Raw genomic sequence first — 8,770 nt, 5'->3', positions numbered from 1 at the left:
GGGGCGAGGGTTGTTGGGGGTTTTTTTTTGGTTGGGGTTTTTTTTTTTCTTTTTCTTTTTTTTTTTTTGTTTTTTTAAGTGTCAGAACAGACTTTGCTGGCCAAAGCAACTGCTTGATCCCTGGCAATTCTCCGGCGCTGTTTGGCTGACCCTTGGTGGCAGAGAAATTATTCACAACTGGTTGATATAAGGATTATTGCCAAGCGACTTCTGAACCCGGTCCTACAAAGGAGGGCTTCATAATTGTGGTATCAAGTTCCTCCTTCCCAACTGTGTGTATTGTGTGGGCAGTTTTTAAAGCCTGTTATTCCAGGGGAAAAAGCTCATGTCAGTCCATACAGACACTGGAATGAGCAGTCGTTGAGCACTGGGAGAGGTTTCGTACTTGATTTAAAGGAGAGTTAACTTTGCACAGTATTTGCATTTTGAAAGCAAGAGTATAAAGATTCAAATGATCTGCCAGGTAATGCTCTCCTGCGGCATCTGTGGTGCTGAGAACTCGTAACGTGGGGAAAGCAATATTCTGCCCTTGCTGCAAACACTGGAAACAACACACCCCAAAAAGCATTACAAAATTTTAACAACCCCAACACAATTTGATACGCAAAAGCTTCATAAAAGCATATAAAATTAAATATGAAAGGACACTTACAAACCTCCCGTCCGTTGCCTATTGACAAACGTTTCGCAGAGTTCAATATCAGAGTGTTTTCTGAATTAACTATAACACTGCTATACTTCTCTCTAAAATTAAGTAGAGATTGTTTTTGATACGGGCATTAAATAATTTCAGTTTTCAGACAGCAAGAGGGCCCTGCAACCTCTTTTTCCCTTTTAAAAAAAGAATAAACAGAAGTGAGGGATGAAGCTGTCCTTTCCCTGGAAACCAGCTGTGCAGACACGAAAAGCCACTGCACCCTCTGCCGGAGGCTGCCGAGGAGTCCTTCGGACAAGCTGCATACATTGTATGAAGTCCTGTACAGGAGAAATTAATTTTTCCTGAAGACGTCTTTCCAGTCATACAGCACAGATGAAACCACAACATGGCTCAAAGCAGCTCTCATCCCAGTTAGAGATGACCAGCAGTGCAAACTGTGCTCTGGGTACCAGGAATGATAAATCCGGCATCACGTCACGACTAGGAACGGATGGGCAGCTGACAAGTTTGCTTCCAGCAATAAAAGTAAGCATCTTTTAGCCTAAGTATCATTGAGAGTGGCTCAGGGGACAGCTTCGCAGCAGCATCCAGGAGCAAACAGGGGAGATGTGTCCAGTGCTCCTGGTCTGGGCACATCTGGGTCAGAAACACCAGAGAGGGACGAAGCACCCCTCGCTGCCCGAGGAACCCATCAGCCAGCTAAAACGGCCCAGGGCATCCTCCCCCCTCCACCAGGTTTTGGGAATCCACAGCCCTGTGTGAGCTGGGCTCACCCCACAGCTCTTGGTGGGACATGGTCTACTTCTGAGGGGCAATGGGGCAAAACTGAGAGGCATCATCCAGCTCCTGAGCTGGATAACCATGGCCTGAGATAAAGCGCTCTGGGTTTTCCATAACGAACCATTAGTCCGTGAGGTTTTCCAGAGCCGCAGGTCTCCCCCATTTCACAATACGAACGACTAAACCAAAGCTGTGTGTCCAAGAGGGACCTTGCAAACACGTAGGAATTTCTTATTGGAGCTGCAGGAGCATGCAGACTACCTGCAGACACTTGATTGTTTCTTAAAAGGAAAAAAAATCTTCCCTAGCCCTCGTTGCATCAAAGCAACAAAGCCTAGGGAGGTTTTAATTAATCCTCATGTGCCAACGGAAGGAAATGCATAGCAGAAAAGACTGTTTTCCGAGTGAAGCCACACAGGAAAGTTATCAGCAACCCAAGCGATAAAATACAAGGGCAGGGAATGAACTATGGATTAAGTGGTGCGAGGAGGAGTTATTTACAAACCCTCTCTTAATGGTGCAGCATAGTTACCTAACCTGAAGTAGGTGTTCAGCAGCGGGGGGCTGATACCGCTGGAAGCAGCATTTAAGGTATCGCAAAGCAGCTATGTCACCTCAAATGCAGCAAGGGGGACCCTGGGTGTGCTCATGTCCTCAAGTCTGAGGTGAGTTGCCGAGAAGAAAGAGTTATTGCTGGATACTCATCGGCAGTTCTTAAATTAAATGGGATGATTTTTCTAGTTTAAACTAGAATTAATTGGGGTCACTTCAATAGTCCACTCTGGTTTCAGTGTTTCTGGTTCCAAGATAGGATGTCCCCTCACTCAGAGGATCCTGGGCTCATTTTCTGGCTTGTCAATGTAACCACACCACTCCTCTCTCCATGGCTCCCCCTCTGTCACATCAAACCTGCCGATTCATCTCCATCTCAAGGCTCTTCACAGCACATCCCCACGCTGGCCATCTTCCACAAGCTGTCAAGCCATCAGCACCCACCTCCAATCTGCCAGCACCACTCGCCTCTGCTGCCAACAGCAAACACTCCAGCCGGTCCCCTGCCCTGTCCCCTGCTTGGCTGCGTGCAGAAGACCTCTTCTCCATCACCCAACCCTCCTCAGTTGTCTCCTGGAAGTCTGCCTCCTCCATGACACCTATGAAAAAGCAGGCTAAGCCCTTCGCCCATGGTGCTGGCCAACGTGCTCTCCCTGCTGCATTCACCCTCCTGTGGGTCCAGCCCAGCAGACCGCTCACCCTGTGCACAGATCTCCTTCAGGAGGCTTTCACACAGCCCTGAGCTGGAGGGACCAGAGTGGTGTGACGGGGACCATCAGCCATGACCATGGATCCATAAATCACCAAACACACAAACAAGTAACAAACACCACACAAACTTCCAGCTTCTGGCTTTTTTCTTTGCTGGGTGAGCGACAGTTTAACGATGCCTTCCCATCATTACCAAGAGACTTGGGTTAAAACAAACAAATCGAAGCTCTTGAGCCAGCTCTGCTGCACCACTGGATTCATGAGCCAGGAACAGCCTTGGCCAAGGCACTGCCTATGGAAGCAGCTCCTTCGCTGCTTGCCTCCACTCTGGCAAAAGCAGGTATGTGCAATGGAGGTATGTAAGAGAAATGATATTTAGACAGATATCTACATTTTAGCAGTAGCAGACTTTTCTACTTTGAATGTTAATGCAAGCTGGTCTTCTTCCTCTGTACCCGTACTCCAGGCCCTGCTCTTCCATGGAAAGGCTTGGGCAGAGGAAGGCAGAGAGGCTTCATCATAACAAACATTTAAGCAAATGGTTAATTTTCCCTGAATCAGAACCATAGACTTTAGGAGGGATTACTTGACCTAGAGTCAGCAACTTTTTCCACCAACACTAAAAATACCCTTGAATGAGCCATGGAAATACGATAGCTTAAACACTTAGCAGTACTTTAGGCTAGACAGTGGTTTATAATTATATGGTTTCTGTTCAGAGACCTGCCAAGGGGCCATTCTCACACAGCCTTTATTTGCGAGAGGGCAGGGCTCTGCCAGCCCAAAGGTAAGGGCGATAGGCAGCATCTGCCTTTGCCCATCAGCAAAACCAGCCTCAAGTCCTGCACCACATTTTCTGTCCGCAGCTTTTTACAGTCCAACAACAGCTCCTCTTAAAGCGTAAAAGAAAATCTGCTGAACACAAAAGAGTAAGAATCACCACAGCAGCTGTATCACTATTTTTATAGTCATCTTTATGTGCTTCCATATTTAAATACCCAGTATATTGCAGTTCTCCATGCTGCTAATGCCAAAGTACTGAGAAGTTGTTTATGGGCTGATCCTGGAGGCTGGGGTATCTGGACAGGGGAGATTTGGGATCCTGGGCACCACAAGACCTGATTGGGGATTTTGAATTAAACCATTTGTGGCAAGATAAACGTCTGTCTTCCCTCTTCCAAATGAAAGCAGAGGTGCTGGAGCACAGCAGGAGGTGTGGGAGCACGTAGACGTGCAATTAAGGAAAAGCAAAGCAACGTTTCCATTTCTGCCCACAAACCTCTGTTAATAGCAGCCACCAGGTCAGCATTTAATGTCAGATAAAGAGCGTGTCCCCGGAGGGGGCATGGGACTCATCCTGCACTATGCACCCCTTCCTCAGCACACAGGCATGGGAGGGATTGCACATGCAAAGCAGAAAAAGAAAGAAAAAAGGATCATGGGGCATCTGAGCAGCCAGTGGCTGCACACACCAGTTCATCCCAGTCCCAGTGGGCAGATGCTGGTGAGCATCCCCATAAACTCCAGCACTGGGGCTGGGCTTTCCTTAATCAGAGAAGGAGCAGTACAGGTGGCAAAATATATATACAAACACACAGACATTTTATCTCTATCTATATATCCAGGGAGATAAGGAAGGGCTGCCCAGCAGGACTGTATTCGCCTGCTTTGAGGGCAGTGGCAGCCCAGCCGATTTCACCGTCCCCCGCACAGTCCAGTTCATCTCACGAACACCTTTATGCTCTGGAGGATGAGTGCTGCCCTTCCCTCTTTCTCAGGTGTCCAAAGCCAAGTCCTGGCTGGGACCAGCTTTCCACAGGCTTCTCCTGGCCGAGCCCAGCTGTGCCAAGGTGAGCTCTTGCTCAGCAGGTTTTTTGGAAGGAAAAAAAAACCAAAAGACTCCCAAACCCAGCAACAAGAGCAGAGACAAGGCCACTGATGGAGAATACACAGAGGGTGACTGCAACCCTGCGACACGAGGGGCACCTCGAGAGGGGAGGGACACGGGGCCGTGCAGCTTGTCCCATTGCACCCTGCCACGCTGGCGGGGACCCGGGACCCCAAAGAAATGTCTTTCTGCAAGAGCCAACGGGCAGCTGTGCACAGTAAACTGCGGGGTTTAAAGCTAACAACGGACCGAATTAAATACTGGGTGCAAAGCCTCACAAACTGCACCTCGCCTGGGCGGGACAGCCCCGAGGCAGCTCTCCATCGGCTGGGGAAGCGCGGGAGAGACAAGTGCGTTTTGATGTTTGCACGCAGCAGCTTCGGTTGCTCACATTAACTAATAAAAAACCACTGTGTGTTTCTACAGATTGAAGCAAGGCTTTCTGAGGAACCACAAAACCCTTCTTTTCCACAGGCTGAATGTTTCTAAACTATTTCCTGTGAAACTCTGCAATAAAGTTTCTCTCTAAATTACACTCATTAATTAAATTGGGTTTCATTACCATCCTTTCCCTCAGTGCCCATTACACCAGCTGGATGCTGCATTTCAGGAATCCATTACAGGCTAACAACAAAAATGTTGCCTCTTAAAAAAATAAAAAACCTATTAAAAAAAGACTTTTTGGTGATAAACTAGCTCCTATTTCTTTAAAGGTCCAAGATGTTATCAGAGAAGGGGAGGAAGATGAAACAGATGCTTTGGGACAACAGAGTGCTCTCTACAACGCCCTGTTCTTCCAATTTATTTTTTTTTATAAGCATAATTAACAGAAGCAATAAGTTTTATCCACACAGACAGCTTTTTGACTAATTCAGGCCCTCTTATGCACTCGGCAGCCTCTAGGAAACTTGGGCAACACAACCCAGCACAGCAAGGGTAAATGGGATCACAGCTTGTCACCACCTCCTTGAGCAGCTCATATGTGGCATTTGCCACCATCAAAAAAAAGAGAAGAAAAATAAAAATAAGACATTGATAATAGACATCTGTAGCACCGTGCCTTGGGGCTTACTTCCCTAGAAATTAAACGAGAATCTTGCAAAATCTGCATATTTCAAAAACCTAACATTTAGGTAACCAAACTGCCCTCTCTTCTTTACTGCAATCTACCCATACCCAGGGCTTTCACTCTATTTTAATCCAAAGGTCTTCTAAGCATATGTAGGTGTTTCAGGTTGTACTAAGTGATGAACAGAGGACAATGCGAAGGCTCCTGTCTGCTGGGTTTATATGGTGGGTAATTCCAGTAAAGCAAAAACCAGAGCAGGCTGTGAGCTTCAGCATACCTGTGTTACCAAAAGCTCAAAATTGAAGGGGTGGGAGGGAGGAACAAAGAGCATTTTTAGCATAAGTTAGTTGGGCTGAGAATTCACAACCTTTAGAGCACTGCCAACAAACTCAGTCATGCTTTGGGACTTGGTAAAACAGAAGGGAAACTATTACAGCTATTTGCATCCCTTCCACAACAGGGGGAAAAAACCTTCATATCGCTGAGTGACAGCTGAGTCAAACCCTTCCTCTTTAATGAAAACTTTATTAGATCCCAGCATGGTTACAATTTTGGAAATTGCTTTTAGTGAGTTTGATGGGTTTTGGAGCTAGGATTTAATGTCATTGTCTTTTAAATTTGATCTTATTCGAATTACATTTAATTTGATTGCGCCGCAGTGCTTACTTGCATGTGAGCTTTTTACCGTTTTGCTACTTATTCACCCCTTAGCAAGCAAGACACCGACCTCCCCCGGCGTTACCCCCAAACGCAGCACAGTGGGTATTCAGAAACCACAGGGTGTCCTGCAAAGCCTACAGAGCTGCAGCGTTTGGGGTTTTTCTCCCTTCTAGACATACGTGCTACCCAGGCTCTGCAGCTACTGCCAAAGAGGATTGCCCTTCCCACACACACATTTTAACCTCTATTCCTTAGTGGCTCCCAGCACCATGTGAGGTGAGGAAAAGCCCTGTCCTGCCTCACTTACCTCCCACGCGGTTTCCCCTTCTCCTCCCCAGGGAGCCCTTCATCACCTGCATCACCCAGGCTCTGCCCTTGGTTTTGCTCCCCCTGTCCTGCTTTAACTCCTTCACACACCTGCCATCAACGCAAAATTAAGTAACTGCCAATCGCTGCCACCTTTCTGCAACAGGTTTTTCTGCAAAGGAAAAAACCAAAACAAACCAAAACTTTGACTGCAGCTGGCAACAAGGAAAATGTGAAGAAATTGCTTCAGTCCTTGGATTGTTGTTCAGACACAGAATAAGGCTGTAACCCCCGTGAAACGCAGTGTGGGCACAGAGAAGGGGAGCAAAGCATCCGCTGCTCTTGCACAGTTCACACAAAATCTACACTAATCACTCCTTACCTCCCTGATCTTTATCTCAGGGTATAATGTAAAATGTCAGCAACTAATTTAGTCTTTACCATGTTTAATTCATGCAATTAGCTCTGTAAAAACTTTTCAACTCAGTTAGCAAAATCAAAACAAAGCCAAAAAATGTCACGGAGGGGTGCATGGAGTCAAGCCTTGCAGACCTCAGCAGTCTTCCCGTCCTCCACACACCAGAGGCAGCAAGGCAGTAAAGACCCTGGAGAAACCAATATCCAACACGGGAATCTAGACTTCCGAAAGCTCTTAACCCAAATTTCCCAGTGTGACACAAGAGCAGATGCACATTTTCTACAGTCTACAATGGCCAAGTGTATCGGGGACACTGCTGATGTGGGACATGAACAGAAGCTAGCTCTTGTGGCTGCTCTCATGAGTCAGGGGAACATCAGAGGCGGCATGGGCCGATGGCCAAGAGACCTTACTGTTGGTTTTGAAGAATGCCCTTGAAGCTGGTGGGTTTTCCTGTTGCCTCTCATGGTACATTCACCTCCACTGTACTAAACTGAGTCTGCAACTTGCAACTGAGAAAGTATCTGGCCTTCAGGATATTTATTAGTAACAGAATTAGGGAAAAAAGCTCATTTTCTGAGCTTCTGAGGAAATACACAGAATTACTTCACTCATTCTTTTCTCCTCTGATCTCAATTGGTAGGTCTCTAACAAAATTAGTAATTAACAAAATGAATTTAAGATAATGCAATTTTATCTGGATCGGTTTAGCCGAGCCCTGGGCATGAGAAGCATTGCACAGAGAGCTAGGTACTGTCATTTTTTTTTCCTACATACTCTGTCTAAACGTGTTGTTTCAAAATGTTACTGTAAAAGATTTTTCCCCTCTCTACACATAACATCTGACGAGCAGGAAAACTGTAAACCAGGAGTGTTTCTTCTGGAGAAAAAAATCATGCAGGGATTCAAATGGGGTGGGGTGTGGGAAGGCGGCAGCAGGTTTAAAAGCCCTCGGGTAGCATGGCTGGCACAACCTCCTCCTCGTCTTGCTCGTTTGCAGTGGGTTGGCTGGAGCTGAAACATCTCGCATGGTCTCCACCAGCCAGGCTTAGCTGGGTTCAGGTGTTGGCTCTGTCCAAGCCAAGCTGTTACCCTGTCACTGTCACTGCCTGACAGGCGTAAGTGATGTAGTTGGATGACACTTCACTGGGAGAAGGGGAAAGGAGAAGGCAGCACGTGTGTCTTGAAGACATCGTGATGGGTTCACCTTCTTTTCCCGTGAAATACAACTTCTGTTCAGTGGCATTCATCGGCAGCTGATGTTTCCATCACTGGCAAAGATGGGATTGAATCCTGTGCAGCAGAACTGCTCGGTTCGGTTTTGGGATATAAGGGCAGTCTTCACCTATCTGGTGCCATGAAAGAGAGATAGCAACAGCACAGCATCCCGGCTGAGAGCCCCGACCCAAAGCCGTGTCTAACCCGGGCTCCTGGGTTTGCACAGGGAAACAAAATGGCCAGTGGCTGCCAGTGGCACAGACTGGGCGGCCAAGGAGCCAAGAAGACAAACAACTTCCAGCTCTTGGCTGTAAACCAGGGCATCGCGTTCCCTCCCTTCCCAGAAACAACACTTGAGGTGGCCTTGTTCGTGCTCCAGTGTTCTCTTCTTCTTCAATTTCCTGTAATTTTGCTCAGCCACAATATTACAGGGTTTCTAACATTTTCCATTCGGGCACAGTGAAGATTGTAAACATGTGCCTCTGCCACTGTTAATGCTGCAGGGTCAGC

This window comes from Fulmarus glacialis, unplaced genomic scaffold, assembly GCF_000690835.1.
Source record: "Fulmarus glacialis isolate BGI_N327 unplaced genomic scaffold, ASM69083v1 scaffold13478, whole genome shotgun sequence".
NCBI classification, from domain to species: Eukaryota; Metazoa; Chordata; class Aves; order Procellariiformes; family Procellariidae; genus Fulmarus; species Fulmarus glacialis.
Note: the sequence above shows the minus strand (reverse complement) of the source record.